The sequence below is a fragment of the Rhineura floridana genome, chromosome 7 (genome assembly GCF_030035675.1).
Source record: "Rhineura floridana isolate rRhiFlo1 chromosome 7, rRhiFlo1.hap2, whole genome shotgun sequence".
Lineage (NCBI taxonomy): Eukaryota > Metazoa > Chordata > Lepidosauria > Squamata > Rhineuridae > Rhineura > Rhineura floridana.
The window spans coordinates 4,699,143-4,719,151 of record NC_084486.1 but is presented as its reverse complement, the minus strand read 5'-3'; the positions used below and the strand labels follow the sequence as shown (position 1 = coordinate 4,719,151).

Genomic DNA, 20,009 nt, shown 5'->3' with positions numbered 1-20,009 from the left:
ACCAGCTGGCGCTAGGCACACTGCTGGGTTTTGGAGCGTGTTATTATGGCACTTAGGAACAAACACTGGTTGGTCTGGGTCCAGAGGAGGTCATGTTTTCTTGCAGTATGATGCATGTACCCACGCCTGGTGTCCTTTGCACCGGACTGCTATGTGCCTTGTCAGCAGGATCTGGAAAGGTCCTTTCCACCGGGGTTGGAGTGCATCCTTTCTTAGATGTACCTTGATGTAGACCCAGTCACTAGGTTGCAGTGAGTGGCAGGGTTCCTCTGCTTCCTTTGGCAGTGCTTCTTGAACCTGTGAGTGACAAGACATGACATACTTAATTAGTGCCTTGCAATATGAAAGAATGATGCTATCATCAGTCAACTGGAGGTCCAGCTGCTGTGGAGGTGGGAGCAGTGAAACTGGTAGCCTTATGGGGCGTCCCATGAGGATCTCATGTGGAGAGAGTCCATGTTTTCTGTTGACAGTACTTTTAATATACACTAGAGCTAATGAAAGAGGTTCTGACCATTTGGACAAAAATAAATCTGAAGGTTTACAAACGGTCCCCAAGGAGGGGGATGAGCTGCAGGTCTGGTTTTCACCCACTAGCTAGAATTGTGGGCTAAACAGATGGGGCAGGAGCTGAAGTACAACAGTGCCATGGAGGGAAAATTGGGGGTGTACCAATGTTGTTGTATTGCAGCAATCATCCCCCTTTTGCTTGTGTGTGCAACAGACAAGCAAGGTAGGGTAACAAACTCTTAGGCGCCACCGGGCAGCCATCCAGGGAGCACCACAGAGTGTCAGGATGCAAAAAGCACCTATCCAGAATCCACATTTCTTCTTCAATTTCTAAGGACTGATCTCAGAGAGATCAAAGTTCCTTGAGGCCTACAAGTGGAGACTGGGAGTCTGAAAAATACAAAAGAGCATGATTAGGAGCCTGTGGGCTGGAAAGGGCCATATTTCTAGCTGCTTGGTCAGCCAGGGCATTTCCTCATGTAACATCATCAGAAAGGATTTGGTGAGCAACACATTGAACAACAGCAATTTCAGAAGGTGATAGCAAAGCATCAAGAAGAGCATTTACATACGGACCATTACTAATCTTTTCTCCCCCTGAGGTGAGGAAGCCATGTTGTTTCCAGAGTTGCCCATAGTCACGGTCAATGCCAAAAGCATAATGAGAGTCAGTGTGTATTGTAGCAGACTGATCCTTAGCTAAGGTGCATGCACGTGTGAGGGCTACTAATTCAGCGACTTGAGCAGAGTGTACAGAGGGTGAAGAGTGGGCTTTGAGAACATTGTGATGACTGCAGACTGCATATCTGGCTACTAGAGTCCCTTGCTGGTCTCAGAGACAGGAACCATTGATATACAGCACAAGGTCTGGATTCTGTAGGGACATGTCCTTGAGGTCTATGCGAGGTATGGAGACCTGGGCAGTAGCAGTCATGGAGCTCTCCATCTGAAGCACCTAGTAAAACAGAAGCAGGATTGAGAACTGGGAAGCAGGTCAAAGTGACATTAGCAGCAGAGACAAGCAAAGCCTCATATTTTGTGAGCCTAGAGTTGAAGAGATGTTGTGTTTTGCTTTTGAGAAGCAGTGTGGTGACAGCATGGGTTACAGAAACAATCAACGGTGATCCTAAGACAAGTGTGAAAGAAGTCTCTGCTAGAATGGCTGCAGCACCAACTGACCAGAGGCAAGGTGGAAGTTCAGCAGCAACAGGATCCAGTGTGTACTGTAATAAGCAATGGGTAGTATGCAGGAGAAAATGGTAGCCGGGTTAGGTACCATTTGGAAAAACAGGCAGAACTGTAGGTCTTGGACAAAGTGGTAAGTATTTTTACCAGGCTTTTTACTGGCAAGATATTATAAGGACTCTTAGTGGGAATAATAATGCCTTCTTGCAGGAGTGAAGTAATCACAGGTTGGATGCCTTCTTTGGCTTCCTTGGCTATTGGGTATTGTGGCACTCGAGGCAGAGGTTTGGCAGGGTTGAGGCAGATTTTCACAGGCTGGGCTGTGAGATCTTGGTCTACCTCATTAGCATGGGCAAACCAGAGGCTAGGCGGGACCTGGGTGAACAGTTTCTGTTGCAACAAGGAAGGGCTGGCTTCAGTCTGGCCCTCATCTGAAGGTTCAGGTGCTTCTACCACTGCCAATACCTCAGATTCCTCAGGGCCTGGGGCATCCAAATAGATACTGTCCGGTGTCTGCACCAGGCATACCCTGCACTGATTCAAATTTGAATTAGGTCCAGTGACATGGTCCCATTCTGGCCATTGACTCTCACGGTACAAGTCTCTGCATAGTCTCTCAGGGCATTATGGAGTGTAGTAATGGGTTTATATCTGCCCATATGGGGTTGTAACAATTTATAACAGTCTCTAATTGTTCCTTAAATTTCTGGATCCTCATGGATGATAGGGAAGCATTGAACCAGATTATAGAAGTCTCCAGAAGTCCATGGGGCATAGATGGTGACAAAAGATTGGCCACGCATGCTTATGCCGGACAATTGCCTCAAAGGTGCCAAAAAAGTACCAGGAGCTGAAAAGGAGAGGGTTCTCTGAGGAGTAGAAGTGGAGGGCGGTGAAAATGGGTTTGTGGGTGGATGAAAACCGTCAAAAGTGGGCTGAGAACCTGAGGAAAAACATTTTGCAGGGTTCTACCTTCCACCAGGCTTGAGTCGGAGCTTGGGTAGGCAGGTGGTAGAGGCTGTGGAGCAGGTGGGGCAATTTGGAGCTCCACAGGCATACCCTGGAGTGTCAGGTTTGAAAAAAACTCAGCAATGTCTTTGGTCTGTTCCTGGGGCTTAAGGCCCTTCTGGATCAGATAAAGTGCCGAAGTCTGGGCTGGTTGAGAGGTACACAGTTTTTCTTTCGTTTCTCTTAGCTGCTGCTTCAGTTTCTCTTGGGAGTCCTTTAGACTCCTCGCTCGAGATTCATGGTGCCTTTTTTGTCATTTCTTGTACCAACTATAATAGACATCTATCTAAATTAAAGGCTCCTTCTAAGGTAAACTGTTTACTCGTATCATTTCTGGAATACCAATTCCATTTGCTCAGAAACTTACAACTCTGATGGCCATAATGTGTGTACATCTTATATATGCTGGAGTGTTTTTCGGAGGAGGGGAAACATATTTTGACTGTCAACTCCCCATTTTCCATTCCATTTCCAGATGAGGAAAGGTTGGAAGTCCATGCCACTCTGTGCCCCCCTTAGCAGCTCGCGCAGCTTTCTGGCAAGTCTGTCAGACCTGACAGTGGCTCATATATTGCTCATTTGGTGGGGAAGGGGGAAAGGAAAGCACAAAAATGTTGGGATAAGCAAGCTTGCATTCCTTTTAATAGATGTCCCTTCTAGCCAGAACTTGGGGACACCTCTGTGCTTGTTTACTGTAATGTAACTTCCTACTGGTGGGGTTATTTCTCTTCTTCTCTTCCTCTTCTTTGTTAAGAGATGGTGTTCTCTTATTAGCATAATTCTCCATGAAGCCACAGGAGGGAGAAGTATCCACAGGCTTCTCTCCAGATGATCCCAATCATGGACTAAATCTACTACCTACTTCTATCTTTTCTTTCCAAGCTAGAACCTATGCTTTCCTGAACATATAAAGGTTGTGTGTAAACATTCTTAATACTTTTTACCAAAGAAGACGGTCTCTGTTGTTCTTTTATTCAGCTAGTCTGTATGAGGGGAAGGTGGGCTGGTTAATTCTCATTCTGCTTTTGCGAAATACATACTCTGCTAAGAAACAGAACTAGTAAACTGTTTCTATTTCATTTAAACCAAATAAAAAGGAACTTCAACCAGTCACCAAATCTCCCCAAGGCTCGATCTCTGATTGGCACTGTGGGTTGATAGCGAACTGAATCAGCTCATAAAAGGGATAAGGTACAACTCTCTTTCTTCTCGAAGGAAGCCAGTCCCACTTGCAATTGATTGATCACTCAGACATGGTCTGGCACCATAAGGGCATCTTGAATTGATTCTTTTTGGATTCAGGCCACGCTACTTTGAATTTCACACTGATACAGAGGGATCATTCAACCTAGACTGGATAATGTACACAATACAAATACTGTACCTGGAGGTGAGTCTGACTACTTGTTGATTCAAGGTTCAGGATGCAGTAAGCCTATAGATGGACCTGGAGCCTATGGGCAGCCTTCTACTGAACCCCCAAACAGAGATTGAAAAGGTCTCTTACCTTAAATGTGGTGCTGGGGTTCAAGAGGAAGTGATCCATGGTCCTCACCAGTCAGTCACCAGATGTTTGTATCCCACTTCAAACACCAAGGAATTGTTCTGGAAAAGAGGCAATGAGGACACAAGAGAACACCTGGCAGCAGCTCCCCCCCCCCATTCCAAGTGGCTCTGCCAAACAGCAAGGTCAGTAAGATTATATAGGCTCTCAGCTGAACCAAGGCAAGGCTTATCTACTTCCCCTTTAGTTAGACAATGGAATTTCTTAAGATGGAGGGGTTCACAGCATTAACAGTCCCTCAGATCTGGCTTCCCAAGCCCATAACTTTGGGTTCAGACACAGAGAGCAGGCCTCTGTATCTCCTTCTTCCACTCAAAGTAACACTAACACATACACAAAACTACTTCTGGGGCACGCGGGGGGGGGGGGGGAGGATCACACTTCCAGATTTCCTGTCAGCAGGAATTCTCTATACTACATTCTTACATATTCAGATTGATCCATCCAAAGAACAAAGAGCCCAGCCTGGCAAAACTTATCAAACAAACTTGTTTGATCAGTGGAGCAAATTGTATATTTTACAGGCACAGGATTATAGGCTGGGAGAATGCCTAGAAATCATTGATATGATCTCAATCTTCTAATCCCATACTATTATTTTAAAATCTATTGTTATTATTTAAAACTCAATTTGAGAGAGAGAGAGACATTCTGGCCTACAAAAGCTTATGCCATAATAAAAAACAGTTGTTAAAGTCCCACAGATTCTTTGTTGTTGTTTTTCATGTTGACTGAGAATAACTCCCCCTCCGCAACTGTGACAAAATGGTTCTTGTCTCTGCAAAATATGTTGAAGATTTTATTTATATTGAATATTATGGAGGCTCTTGATTTACCTAGTTCAGTCTTCTTGACAGCTTGTAGTCAGTTTCTCCAAAGCAAATGGGTGGCATCAGGGTTATGAACCTTGTGAGGGCCATAGGCCCTTTAAGGCAGGGTATAAATTCTTAATAAACAATACTGGCAAATGAATACTGACCAACAGGTACAAAGCCCCAAAGAACAGAGAGATGGGTCAGTCCTATGCTGCAGCTGCTATTGAGTCCATTGTGTGAGCCTGTTAATAGTGCCCTGAACCAGCTGCCTGGGGGAGCTGAGACCCCCCCCCCCCCAGGGGAATCTGTGTGTGTGTGTTGAGTCCTACAAGTCCTCCCTGAAGTTTACACCTTTGGTGCAAAGGATGACATTCCAAAGGATTTAAATTGTTTTCCTGAAAGAGTTAAAAGAAATTTGTGGAATGATTGCTGGCATGATTTCCGTAGCAATGCTTGTGAACCCTGCAGAGCCATACCTTATTATAGCAGATTTTTGTACAGAGCAAGAAAGATTTCTCAAGGTGCTGTTTAAGACTTCTTGGTTTGCGCTGGCAAATTGTTAATCAGTCTGTGACAGCATAAATAAAATTAAAGGGTTTAATTAAAACTAATGAATGAGTGAACAGAGAATAGGCAGCATGTTCCACTGGCAGAACCCTGATGCTCTCAGTAATTAAAGTGTCACAGAGCTGGGAATGTCTTAGAAATGTCAGAACTGCAAAAGAAAAGGTACCCAACCTTGCAGAACAGCTTGAGGGTTCATGTAAATACCCAGTAAGTATAAAAATCCAGTGGGAACTTCTCTCACACAAGCTCCATGTTTATATATGATGAGCATATATCTTCTGTGCTTCAGTGTCTATTCATTTTCTTACTTTCTGTGCAGGAAATATTAGTACTCAAAGAAAATTATCATAATAATGCCTTCTAATTCTGATGTTCAAGCATAAGTGATGTTACTTACATAGTCAAAAGGGCACCAACCACATACAAAAGCTTGGCTTGGGGAAACCCCAAGATTTACAGAAGTACCCCCCCAAAAAATTAGGGGGGAAAACCCTAAGATGGGGGACTCCCAAACAATCCAGTGAGGACTGAGCTAGTGATTTTAATTCCTTGAGTGCCAGCCTATCCACACACAATAGAAGTGTATCTGTAGTCTTGGGGAAACAGGTCTGCAGAAATACAAAAAGGACTGAGCATGCCCAACTTCCATGGAATAGTGACTGGCTGTTGGGTGGGGAAAACAGAAAACCCAGGGGAGAGGAATGGAAGGAGGGCATGGAACAGTGAACAGAAGCACCCCACAATGTAACATTTTGTTGCATAGCCCCCTTGTGTATTGGAAAAGCACTGAAATATATTTCTGTGGAAAAGATCATAATCAGTTGAGGTTTAAAATTGTTTATACCTTAAAACAGGGGTGGCCGACCTTTTTTCTGTGGATTGTCACACTTTCTCACAGATGCTGATGAATGAATGAATAATTTTATTTCGGTCATAGACCAGCCAGACAGATGCTGATAGTGGAGAAGGCCAGAGCTAATGAAGGACTGAGCCAGAGAGAAAAGTGTTCTGGATTAACTAATCCAGAATAAAGACTGCCCTTCAGTTTCATGGTTATCTCAGATGAGAATTCCCAATCCTATTCAGGTCTATTCAGAAGTAAGGACCACTGGGTTTAATGGGGTTATTCCCAAATAAGTATATAGAAGAATTTTAAAAAGTACAACAGCTACTATTCCAGAAAGCAAGTGAAAGTAATCTTTTCTGATTTTGGTATGCTAAACACACATGGCAGAAGCCTACTAGTTTCTTCTCAGACAGCGGTGGCGGGGGAGAGGGACCTCTTTTTCCCAAACCATACAACCAGGAAAATATATTTTTATTTTTTAAAAATACCGCCACTTCCACTTATTCTGAAAATATATACAAAGTGTTTGTGTGTGTATGGGGGGGGGGCTATTTAAAAGCCACAAATAGAACGAGGGCCCTTCAGGAGGTGTTGAGGACTGCATAAAATATGGCTGCCCACCTGGGTCTTACAATGTTTGTCTCACACACACTCAAAAAAGGAAGCACAGGAACCTATGGCTCTGAATGCCAAGCACTCCACCCACTACTAACAAGAAGGGTTGTTGCTCAGTGATAGCTGTTACTTGTCTTGGGCTCAGTCCCCATCATCTCCAAGCAGAACTGGGAAAGAACCCCTATCTGAAACTCTGGACAGTCACCCCGAGTCATGATTTACAATATTGAGCAACATGGTCTGACTTAGTAATAAGGCATCTTCCTACATTCCTACCACTTCCCTTTGCTTTATTCTTCCTTGCTGAGTGTAACCAATTTATCGAACTGTGAGAGGAGCAGGAGTGTAGCAAAACAATTGTCATTAGGGAGGCAGAGACAAAAATTGAGGAGGGCAGAAGGGTTGGGGCATTGGTCACTATAAAAGAGGTTTCTGGGGGAAAGCTTTCATAGGTAATAACAAAAAACAATTTATGCATTTTAATTAGGAATTATGATTTGTGAAGTTTACAAAAAAAAACAATTTAAATACAATATTCTCCACATGCAAATAGTTGTATAAACTAAATAAGAGTGACTAGGAAGTAAATGTATATCATGCAAGTCATCCTACCATAATGATCTGAACTGTTAATAAAGTCCAGTGTGTTCATGATTTCTTTGCAAACTTGCGGAGGAACTGTTCACTTGAAATTCATTCAAATATGTTACTTTCAAACGCCAAGATTACTAAATTTGCTTTTCTCTGAAGTATTGAACACCGGTATGGTATCAGTGCTTGCATCAAAGTGGAGAATGAATTTTTACACACAGCTATAGATGTACTAAAGGTGAGTCCTGCAGCATACGAAGTGTACATGCGTGGAAAATCTTCCTTGTACAGGTAAAATGTTTTAGTAAGCTCGTGAACTGTGAGTTCAGTTCTCCTGAGGCAGCTATTCTACAGAACTAACTACCCTGGACTCCTTTGCCGTGCCACGAAAGCAATTAAGAGAATCTTCACTTTAAAAATTAAATTAATATCTATAAACATCACGTTTCACAAGGAAATGCTTGACAGCATGTCACATAGGAATTATATGTCTCTCTGAACTACAGGTGCTGGAATTAACTGTATAAGCACACAGTCTCTGTTCTATAGAAAGGCCTGGGCCAGCCAGCTAACCCTGTTTCTAATGGCAGGGTAGTTATTTCCAATATCTCAGAGAGGAGGTCAGGTCTCCTGCTCTCCTGGTGCATTCACTTTAGCTGCTGAATTTCCCTGCTTTTTAAAGTTTTAAACAGAAATATCTGTTGGCTATAGGTACATTCTGAAATCGCAAGGTTTTTTGCCTATTAGTGCATTTCTCTTCTTTTTAATCCGGGAGGCAAGAAATGGGATCCTGTGCAAGTTTTCTGTGAATGGATTGATCATTTGCATGCTTATTGAGTTCAGTGAGATAACAGAAACAAGACATGTGCTGTGCTGATCTGGTTTTAGCAGGGAGGAAGCAACAATATTAAAACAGTTGATATAATTCAGATAATCACTTTAAATATGTTTATTTACTTTGCAATTTTAGTGAAGTTTCCTATAGTAAATCATTTTCTTTTACTTCTGTTTCCGTGAATATATGAAGTACAGCAACACTTTGCAACACGAAAAAAAGCTCTAAAAACAATTGTGGAATAATGACACTGACTGTTCTGCAGAATAGTTTGCAATGGACATGAGGAGTGTCTCAGTTTGCACAAGATAAAACAGTGGGAGGTGAAATATATTCCAGCAAAGTTCTAGGTGTGCTCTATATTTTTAATTGACCATGTCCACCTTTCCTTAAGTGGAGTAGTTTAAGCATAGCAGACTGAAAACATGCATCTTGGGGAAGATGGCCACGAACCACGACGGATATGAAAGACGCTCTGCAGCCTAGAACTAATCTACAAAGTTAAAGTCAGTATATTGTTGACCGAAGTTATTTTAAACTTTTAATCTCTTATCCTGGTATTTTTATCTATGGGAATGTGCCTCTTCTTGAGAAACTAACAGCTGGAACGAGTTAGCTGAAGTTATCAAACTGAAAACATAGATAATGAACGAAGACTGCTGTGTACTTTTTGCTAGGAGGCAGGAGAAAGCACAAGAAAGTTAAAGCTAAAATTGAAGTGTGAGTTTCTAACTGCTGGAAGTGGGTGAGACTGAAGAGACTGAAGATAGTGAAGTGATTAAAGTGTTTGGTGTATTTGGATTAAATGGAGAAAGACTGACTGTACACGCCTTGGGATTAATAATAAATTTAATATTAAACCCATATTAAGCACTATGGTTCTAACGAGGCAACAATGCAAAGCCCTTGGTCTCTCCCCAGATAAAGAAGACGTACAAATAATAAATAGAGGAATTCAAACAAAGATTACCTCTTATTACCAACTAAATGAGGTTATAAACTTACCAAAATGCGAACCGGAAATTAAACAAAAAAACCTGTTGTGTGATGATAAAACAGACTGGGATATAAACAAAATACCTATTTGGCATTCGAATCTGGCGAGGAGTTATAATGAGAAGAATTTGGCCCAGGAAATTGAGGAGGCTGATAAGTTCCAGGAGGTGCCTTGGCTTGAGGAAGAGGCTAGTTTATTGCCAAGTAAAGATGAAGATTCTATGCCTCCGTTGGAATCTTCGGAGATCTACGATGAGCCTAATCAGAGACTTACTTCCATTTCTTTCTTGGCAGAGGATTTAAAGAAATATGACCAGGTTTCCCCACAAGAATCTAGAAGGAATGATGATTGGTGTCTTGCTGTATCGCAATCACTTTCACAAATAGCAAACTTTGTCGCTGAGGCAAATGTGTTGTTAACAACATTAATAGAATTCACAGTAAAAAAAGGAAATTATACCTCAAAGGAGTTAAGGGCTGTAGTAACAACTACGCAGGCAACCCAGACAATTCATGGGTTGGAGCCCCAGTTAGTGGGGGGGAAAAAGAAAAGTTTAAAATCTGTAACACAAGTAACCCAACCAATTAAAAAGAGTAAAAACATTAAATCTAGAAAGAAACATCAAAAAGAGCAAATGAACTTTGGAAAATTGTTTAAACTCCTAGATACACCAAAAGAGGCTGTTAATAATAAAAAGAAGAAAAAGAAACGAGCGAGGAAAAGAAAGAAACAAAATAATTTGCCTACCTTAGTTGAAAAACTCAATACATCTATACAACAGAACACCCAAGATTTGACTGAGGACTGTATAAATAACCTGAACCCGGTTATACAAATAAAAGAAGGAACTATTTATGACCTGCCAAAATGTGATATGATCAACTCTAAAGCTCCAAATATACCATCCAATCTTAAGCATTGGAACTTAATGTTATGTCAAAGAAAGCTGGCATTAATAAATTTCCCTAAACCGAAAGGGCATTTATCTCAGATTGAAAGAAAGAAGCATTTAATAAAAATTATAAATGAATCATCTCCGGGACTTATTCAAGTAAAAGATATTGAAAAAATCAAATATCTTTTTTATAACTATTCTAAAGCGAGAGCCATGGTATCATTCCTGTCAAAAAAAAAAAAGTCTTTTTTATACCAAAAAAGGTCTACTACTAGCACAAGATATTCATTCTGTAAGAGTATTTGAAGACCTAAATCCCCCGAAAAATCTAGTGGCTCTTTACTCAAACAAACATGAAGCTCCACCATTGCCAAATGACCAAGTTCGGGAAATGAATATGAGCACGCCAATTACAAATGATGATTATTTGCGAAATAAATATCAATTCCTACCCGAAGAATTAGCCTTATTAGATAATTTCGCTTCTCTGCCTTATGATGCAAGGTCTGAAATTATGGTTAAACTTGAAAAATTAATTATAACTTTAAAAGAAATGGAAAATAGTGAAGATAAACAGAAAGAAATCGTTCCCAAAAGTGATCCAGAAAAAATCTCTGACACAAATGGAATTAAGATGTTAATAGAGGGAAAAGAATCAAAATCCCAGACGGGTAATACAAACAGTTCAGATCAAAATATCATTTCGAGTCCAGCGGAGAAGGTAACGGGATCAATCTTCCCTAGTCAAATAAGTAATTGACATAATGCTAAGATAAAATCAACCAACTTAAATATCCTATCGTGGAACATCGCAGGCTGGGCAGGTAAAATATGTGACATTTCCTGCATGAAATTCTTGGAACAATATGACATCCTACTGCTACAAGAAACTTGGTCATTGGATCAGATGGGGCTTGACGGCTATTCAGCATATCAGCTGGAAGCCTCCCCAAGTTCTAGGGGGGGACGTCCAAAAGGAGGATTATGCTTATTTATATCAACTGCACTTAATATCCCTGTTATCAGATGTGATCCATTAGCAGAGATGGCTACAGCAATAGTAATGAAATTTCCATATTATTCTATTCTTTTCTTAAATGTATATATACCACCGTCAAGAGACAAAAAGTCAGGAATCAACAAGATTGCTGAACTTGAAAGATATATAGTTTCCCTGTCATCTATTTACCCTGAATCATATTTAATGATAGCTGGAGATTTTAATGCAAGAGTTGGGCCATCGGATGATGCTCTTTTTAAAAAATATAAAATGATAGTTCCCTATCTGGATGGGCCAACCCTTGCACCTTTAAGACAAGCAAAAGACGGAGGTATTAATCATGCGGGTATATGTTTAATGCAACTGATATTTAAACTAAATTTGATTATGTTGAATGGACGTACAGAAGGTGACAGGGAAGGGAACTTTACATATTTATCATCTAGGGGAGCCTCTATCATAGACCTAGGGATTGTCTCCCAAGAATTTAGGATTATAGATCGCCCAGAAAGCGATCATTCACCTATTAATAAAGTGTTGAATTGCGGAGAGGGACAATTTCGTTTAGAGCCTCAAACATTTAATATTTCTGAATGTGAGATCCTCCCTAGAAGAATCAAATGGATACCTAAAATAGAAAGGATGGTATTAGACAGATTAAATGCTCATGATTGTCTTGCCCTTAGGGAGTTTATTCTCCTGATTGATCCAACAAAAGACCCATACCCATACTTCCAGCAATTAATAAATGCATTGCAGATGTCCCTGAAGAAAAATACTGAATGCAAACACAAATTGATAAATAAAACCCAGTACTCTAAGCCTTGGTTTGATAACGCTTGTGTTGAAAAAAAAAAATCTCTGATAGCCACCTTTAAATTTTATAAACAAAATAGGTCAACAGAATCATTGAAGTCATACTGTGAAGCCAGAAGTCAGTATAAACTCCTAGTCAATAGGAAAAAGAAATTAGTGACCCAAGATCTATGGCAGCGCCTTATTTATGCCTCTAAAGAAAAAAATTCTAATTTGTTCTGGAAAATAATAACAAACAACTGGCCAAAATTATACAATAATTTAGACTGCCATATTTCTCCTCAGGTTTGGGAAAGTCATTTCTTAAATTTATATAGAGATGATTTGAATCATTATTTAAAGCCTTTAGATAAACATTGGAACATTCCGTAATGGGAACCTGTAACGATAGAGGAAATTTTAGAACTAATAACTAACTTGAAAGCTAATAAGGCCCCGGGACCAGACAATACCCCCGCAGAAATTTTTAAAATCAATGCAGCCTGGTGGGCGCCAGTACTTGCGATTTTGTTCTCACATATCGATCACACAATGCGAGTACCAACTGACTGGGGAAGGGCTATAATTGTCCCAATACATAAAAAAGGCTCAATGTTAAATCCAACTAATTTCAGGCCTATAAGCCTTTTAAATATTATTGGTAAATTATATGCTGCCCATTTACAAACTAAACTAAGTCTATGGGTTGAATCAGAACAAATTTTGGCACAGGAACAGGCAGGCTTCCGGTTAGGTCGTTCGATCTATGATCAGGCCTTGGTATTACACCATCTGTGTGAAAAATATACAACAAAATCTGGTGGTTCCTTGTATTCGGCATTTATAGACTTAAAAATGCCTTTGACTCAATATCTAGAAGTAAACTTTGGGAAAAACTGTATAATTCTAATATTGATGGTCGCCTGCTGGCTTTAATACGAGGACTACATGAAAACACACATTTGCAGGTTAGATGTAATAATAAAGGACATCTGACTAAACCTATACCAACCTTTAAGGGTGTAAAGCAAGGATGTATACTAGCACCAATATTGTTTAACATCTATATAAATGAAGTTGCTACATCTTTAGCTTCAGTTTCTTCCCACCCTCCAAGACTAATGGAAAGCCCAAGATCTATCCTTATGTATGCGGATGATCTGGTAGTATTTTCAAGAACCCCGATAGGTCTAAAGCGATTACTGGCTACCTTGGCGATAGTATGTTCAAAGGAACAACTCATAATAAATAATGAGAAAACAAAAATTATGATTTTTAGATCCAAAAGGAAAAGGTCAAGTCATCTCTGGCGTCTCAATGAACAGTTTATAGAACAAGTTCATGCGTTTAAATATTTGGGGATAACTTTTCAGTCAAATAAATCATGGCAGCTACATACAAAAATGCTAATAATGAATGCGAAGAGAACATCGAAAGCTATTTTATCCTTTTTTTATAATAAAGGTGGTCAGCTCATACCAGCAGCTATTAAATTATTTGTAGCGAAAGTTATACCTCAGTTAATATTCGGTACTCAAATCAGCACATGTACAAATTTCATAGCTTTTGAGGTGGTTCAAAACACCTTCCTAAGATCGATCTTAGCTATCCCGTCTTGCGTACCAAACTGTATTATTAGATTAGAAACGGGATTGCCATCCATTGAATCTCGGATCTGGTGCGTACAAATTTCATATTGGTTAAAGCTAGTATTCAATCCGGTTGGATTAGCACCCCAGATTTTAAAGGATAAATTCGAGTCACCGTGGAAAAAACTAATTCTAGATAAAATTTCAACAATAGGATTTTCACCTGCAACAATATTAGATATGGGTTATGAAAAGGCCAAACAGAGTATTCTCCAGAGAATTAGAGATATTGACCATCAGCATCAATTAATGCTAGTGAAAAAGACAAGATATAATAGTAAACCATCGACACCTATGGCTTATTTATCGAACCTTACGCAACCAAAAAGGCGAAGAGCTTTTACTTTAGCAAGATTTAACGTCATGCCTTCGGCTTTACTTGCAGGCAAATTCAATAAAGTTCCATATCTGGACAGAAAATGTCCATGCGATAAGGAGGAGGTCGAAACAGTTTTAAATGTTTTATTATATTGTCCATTTTATTCTGATCTTAGACATCAGATAATTAATCCCATCATAGATCTAATACCAGGTAGAAAGGATATATTTTATGCAGAATTTTTACTCGATGATCATTCCCCTGATGTAACCGAAAAAGTTGCGAAATACTGCGATCTAGCCATTCGACGCAGGAAACAATGTGTCGACAAAAGGGGTACTTAATTAATAATTTTAACTTAAAAGAATTCTTCAAAAGTAATAATTGAAAATAAACAAATAAATAAAACGAATGGTGCTAGCTATAAAAATTTTGATGTCTGATTTTGTCATATGTATGTTGTAACAATGTATGTTTTTTTTATTGGTCAATGACCGTAATAAATTATCTATCTAACATGCATCTTGGGCAGGCCAAGTTTGTTTTTTCCAACAGCTAGAGTCCTTGCTTAAGTAGCAACATATTGTAATCAGTCTAATTTTACATCAAACTGCAGTTTCAGATTCAACTGTTAATGCACCCAAAATAGAAATAGAACATAACCTCCAGTTTGAAACACAAGAGGCTGTCTTCACCCTCACATGACACTGACCAATAAAAAGGCTTTGAAATAATAAAAATAAATTTGACACTGATTTCTAGGATGAATAATGAGAGAAATATAATTTTCTAGGTTAGATTCTCCATAGAAGCAAGGCAACCTGTTGCGCCCCAGACACAAGAGGAGTTAGCTCAGGGAGAGGAGTCAGATGAGGAAGAGGTCCCTGGGAGTGATGAAGGAAGGGGGAGCGCAGTCAGCCTGCAGACTCCATTGGCCAGCCCCCCCATCGAGGTAGTTCCTGCTCCATCTGTGAGCCCCCCAGCTGAACCATTGGGAAGCGACCCCCCATGCCAACCACGCCCCCACAGGAATCCCCACCTGGCACTTCAAACGCTTCCCTGCCAACCAGCTTCCTGTTCCATGAAGCCGAGCCATCACCTAGCGAAATCCCTCTGTCAGATGGGCTGGCGGAGGCTCCCCCCCTCCCCCCATGCGAGATAAGGGACCTTGAGAGGGTGGAACTTTGGAGGAGCCATTGTTTATGGATGAAGACTTTCCCTACTTAAGCAGATGCCTGCCCAGGCTCTAGTGCTGATTCAACTCTCCCCACACGCTGCAGAGACTATTTAGGTAGCTTTGCTAGGGAAAGTAGTGAGCTAGAGTAGACAGGTTTATGAAGCGCACTGCTTTGGATGTAACTATCACCCTAATAAAACAAGAATTAAACCAAGCCTTGCCTCTGTCTCGTGTCTCGGGCTCTGGGCAGGACACAACTGATGGAGACTTTTTCTCCTATGGGATCTTTTGCTGGGGGTCCTTGAAGAAATTTGAAGACACAGGCTTGAAGCAACAAAGTAGGCCTTTATTCTTTACAAGCTTATGCATGGTCAGCCTCCCTGAGACATCCAGGAGAGAGTGCCCTGAGACTCTGTGTGCAAGCTCTTTTCTACAGAACAGTTATAGGATGTGACAGTAGTTCACCAATCCAACAAGTCCTGCCCACATCACATCACAGTCCCTCCTTCCTGTAATCATTCCAAACCAATCAGAAAGCATAAGGTAATTCTACTGCTGATGCCAATATTCTGTCCATCTTACTAATATCACCATTGTCCTGCTATCCCCTTGACTAATGCTCTTTCAGGCCAGTTGAAACCAGTTACTATTGTGAATGTGCCTTCAAGCACCCCTGGTACATCCATTGTTTCTGATTGGTCAGGCTAACATGTTCCTTAACGATGCCAGGTTGGGTTTGGCTTAACTTAGGGTGCCTGAAAATTTATGAGCACCTACAGCTGTATTTGTTGCTATAGGTTTCTTATTCCTTATACTTTCTCAGAAATCATTTCCTTACTATAAAAATACATGGCTATAGAGGAAGGGTTAGGATTAAGGTACTGTACTGTGCATGGAGACCATACATTTAAGACAAGGCACTGGGTAATTCTGAATCAGCCCCTGCCTCTCAGCCTCAGAGGAATAGAAAAGCCAAATCACCTCAGAGTACCTTTTTCTCCATAAAACACATGTATGAAGTTGTATTACAATTTAACATACTGGGTTATTTTAGAAATCATTGTTAAATCTCAACATTTCTCTCGTTAAAACTTAGATACTTGTTAGAGTTTTTCCCCCTAGTCGGCATTATCACTCTACACAAGAATCAAATATAAGTGATTTCTACCTGTTTCCCAGGATCAAGCAGTAAAATCTATCAGTCACAGCTTACACTTTTATATGCCCATTGGGTTTAAACAATACACTAATTAATAAATGTCAGTCACGCACCGGCCGAGTTCTGGCAAGAAAACAAGAGTTCAAACTGAGTTTACTTTGCCTGCTTCCATAGGCCCTTACTCACAGGTCTGATTCTGAGGCCTATGGATTTTTAGGGTTCTCTATGAGACTGGATCTTAGGGTTTCAACAGGCCTGTGGGCCGATGCTTAATTCCTTGTGATTTTAAAACATATACCTTCTAATATCTATGATTATATGTGTGTATATATATAATTCCCCTGCTTGGAATGCCCTGGTTGCCTTTTAACATGGCTGCTCCAAATTTCTTTATGGACCTGACCCTTCACAGCAGAGAGAGGTTTGAGAAATGAATAAGAGTTAAGAACAGGGCTGGCACCAGGCATGACTGGACCCTTGGGCACCCACCTGCTCCACCTACCTCTCAGTTCTTAGGAAGGATGCCCTGCACACTGCACACGCTGGCTGCCATCAACCAAGATGGCGGTGGGAGCTTCCTTAAGGGGCTGATGCCCCCACCGCCATCTTGGTTGATGGCACACATGCGTGCTACACTACGTACATGCACATGCCTGCCATCAACCAAGATGGTGGTAGGGTTATCAGCCCTTTAGGGAAGCTTCCACTGCTATCTTGGATGATGGCAGGTATGCACAGATAGTGCACACAGCATTCATGGCAATGGGAGAGGTAAGGTGGGGCATGTGGATAGGCTTTGTGGGCCCACACATCTGTATGGGGGGTTGGGAGCTCCCTCTGTGATCTGTGTCTCGAGTCGACGCTGCCACGGATTGCAGAGCAAGAGCGCTACCCTCCCACCCTAGGGATGGGCCATTTAGGGGCCCCTCTAGGCTGCAGGGGCCCTCAGCCAGGGCCCAACCTGGCTGCCCTCTGGTTAAGAAGATTCTCTACCCTTTTCTGTCTACCCCGTGCGCTGCTATAAACTCATTTTGACAGCCAAGCCAATTCCAGTGAGTGAATAATAACTGACAGAGAGAAAACACCATGGTTTGGTCTACTTTCACAGGCAGTAGCTTGGGAACAACAGCAATTAAAGCCACACCTCCCAGTATGCAAATTCTCTGTTTCTTGCCCAATGGTGGTAAAAAACAGACATGCAAACAACAAGGTACATCATCAATGTGTTTAAGGGAGTTGAGCTGACCACATGGAACCACTGTTGTTGCTTCTATGGATGTAAGGGAGTGAGGTCAGAGGTAAATGAAACTCAAACAGAAAAAGGAAAACAAAAGACAGTGATGATTTCCTAAATGCAACACCATACCAACTACAACAACATTCCTATAAATAAGGCAGAAAACTCAGCATCCCATAACCAGTCAGGATTCCTAAACAAAAATCCAAACTAAAAGAATCCTGGCAGCCAATCAGCCAAGGTCATAGGAATCCCCATGTAGCACAACCTGACCTGGAGGCTGCAGTTAGTGCAGAATGCTGCAGCACGATTGCTGACATGAGGGAGACCCTATCAGCACACAATACCTCTGCTCTGAAATCTACACTGGTTGCCGATTTTCTACCATGCCAAGTTCAAGATATACTTTCCATGTTACATGTGCCACATAGTAGTTGTTCTGCTCATGTAAGAAATCCATCTTTTAGTGTGGCAGCACATACGCTTTGGAACTCCCTGCCTATTGACATTGGCAGGCGCCTTCATTGTACTCTTTTTGGCCCCTGCTAAAAACATTTTTGTTTAGGCAAGCTTACCCTAGCATGTGGAAGCTATTATGTTTTCATCTGCTTTTAACTCATTGTTGGTTTTATTATTTTGAATGTTTTTAATACTAGCCTTTAACTGGTTTTACCAATAATTTTGTTTTTAATTCCTTCTATAAATCACTTAGAGTTGCTTTTTTTTTTTTACAGTAAAGCAGTATATAGATGTTGTAAATAAAATACATAAATAAATTTCGGAGTCACTGTGGCCCTTGTGTCTTTTCCCTCTTTTAGGAACAAAGAAATCTGCCTTATACCAACTCAGGCCATTTGGTACCAGCTAGCTCAGTACTGATGACATGAACAAGCATTGGCTCTCCAGGATTCCAGGGAATAGTCTTTTCCAGAGATTGGATTTTGGACCTTCGCATGCAAAGCATGTGCCCTACCACTGAGCTACAGCCCTTCCCCTGCTTATAAAAGTGTCATTTAAAATGTTAGAAAGACTCTATATATACACACACTGGGGATATAGGTCATTGCAGAACATTTTTTAAAAAAATAAAATCATAGAACAGTAGAGTTGGAAGGGGTCTATAAGGCCATCAAGTCCAACCCCCTGCTCAATGCAGGTATCCAAATCAAAGCATTCTCAGCTGTTCAGCTGCCTCTTGAATGGCTCCAGTGTCAGAGAAGCCACTACCTCTCTAGGTAATTGATTCCATTGTCGTATGGCTCTAACAGTTAGGAAGTTTTTTCTGATGTCCAGTCGAAATCTGGCTTCCTGCAACTTGATCCCATTATTCCATGTCCTGCGCTCTGGGATGATGGAGAAGAGATCCCGGCCCTCGTCTGTGAGACAACCTTTCATTTACTTGAAGAGTGCTATCATATCTCCCCTCAATCTTCTCTTCTCCAGGCTAAACATGCCCAGTTCTTTCAGCCTCTCCTCATAGAGCTTGGTTTCCAGTCCCCTGATCATCCTTGTTGCCCTCCTCTGAATCTGTTCCAGTTTGTCTGCATCCTTCTTGAAGTGTGGAGACCAGAACTAGACGCAGTATTCAAGATGAGATCTAACCAGTGCTGAAAAGAGGGGAACTCATATTTCACGTGATTTGGAAACTATACTTCTGTTAATGCAACCTAATATAGCATTTGCCTTTTTTGCAGCCACATCACACTGTTGGCTCATATTCAGCTTGCGACCAATTACAATTCCAAGATCCTTCTCCCATGTCGTATTGCTGAGCCAAGTATCCCCCATCTTATAACTGTGCATTTGGTTTCTTTTTCCTAATTGTAGAACTTTGCATTTATCCCTGTTGAATTTCATTCTGTTGTTTTCAGCCCAATGCTCCAGACTATCAAGGTTCCTTTGAATTTTGTTTCTGTCTTCCACGGTATTAGCTGTGCCCCCCAATTTTGTATCATCTGCAAATTTGATACACATGCTCTGTACCTCCTCATCCAAGTCGTTAATAAAAATGTTGAAGAGCACTGGGCCCAGAACTGAGCCCTGTGGTACCCCACTCGTTACTTCGGCCCAGTTTGAGAAGGAACCATTGATAAGCACTCTTTGAGTACAATTCTGGAGCCAACTGTGGATCCAACTGATAGTTGTTCCATCCAGCCCACATTCAGCTAGTTTGCTAATCAGAATATCATGGGGCACTTTGTCAAATGGTTTGCTTTGCTGAAGTTGAGACGTATTATGTCCACA

The 20,009-nt window shown here is 41.0% G+C and overlaps 1 long non-coding RNA gene across 1 annotated transcript in view; it reads right to left on the bottom strand.

Annotated features, from left to right (window-relative positions):
- Positions 1-1,105: 1,105 nt before the first annotated feature.
- LOC133388310 (uncharacterized) overlaps positions 1,106-20,009 on the bottom strand; it is a 36,235-nt gene continuing 17,331 nt past the window's right edge. The window contains exons 2-3 of the long non-coding RNA XR_009763731.1: positions 4,211-4,308; positions 1,106-1,465 (exon numbers count right to left, since the gene is read on the bottom strand). This is a non-coding gene — a long non-coding RNA (uncharacterized LOC133388310). The remainder of the gene's footprint in view (positions 1,466-4,210; positions 4,309-20,009) is intronic.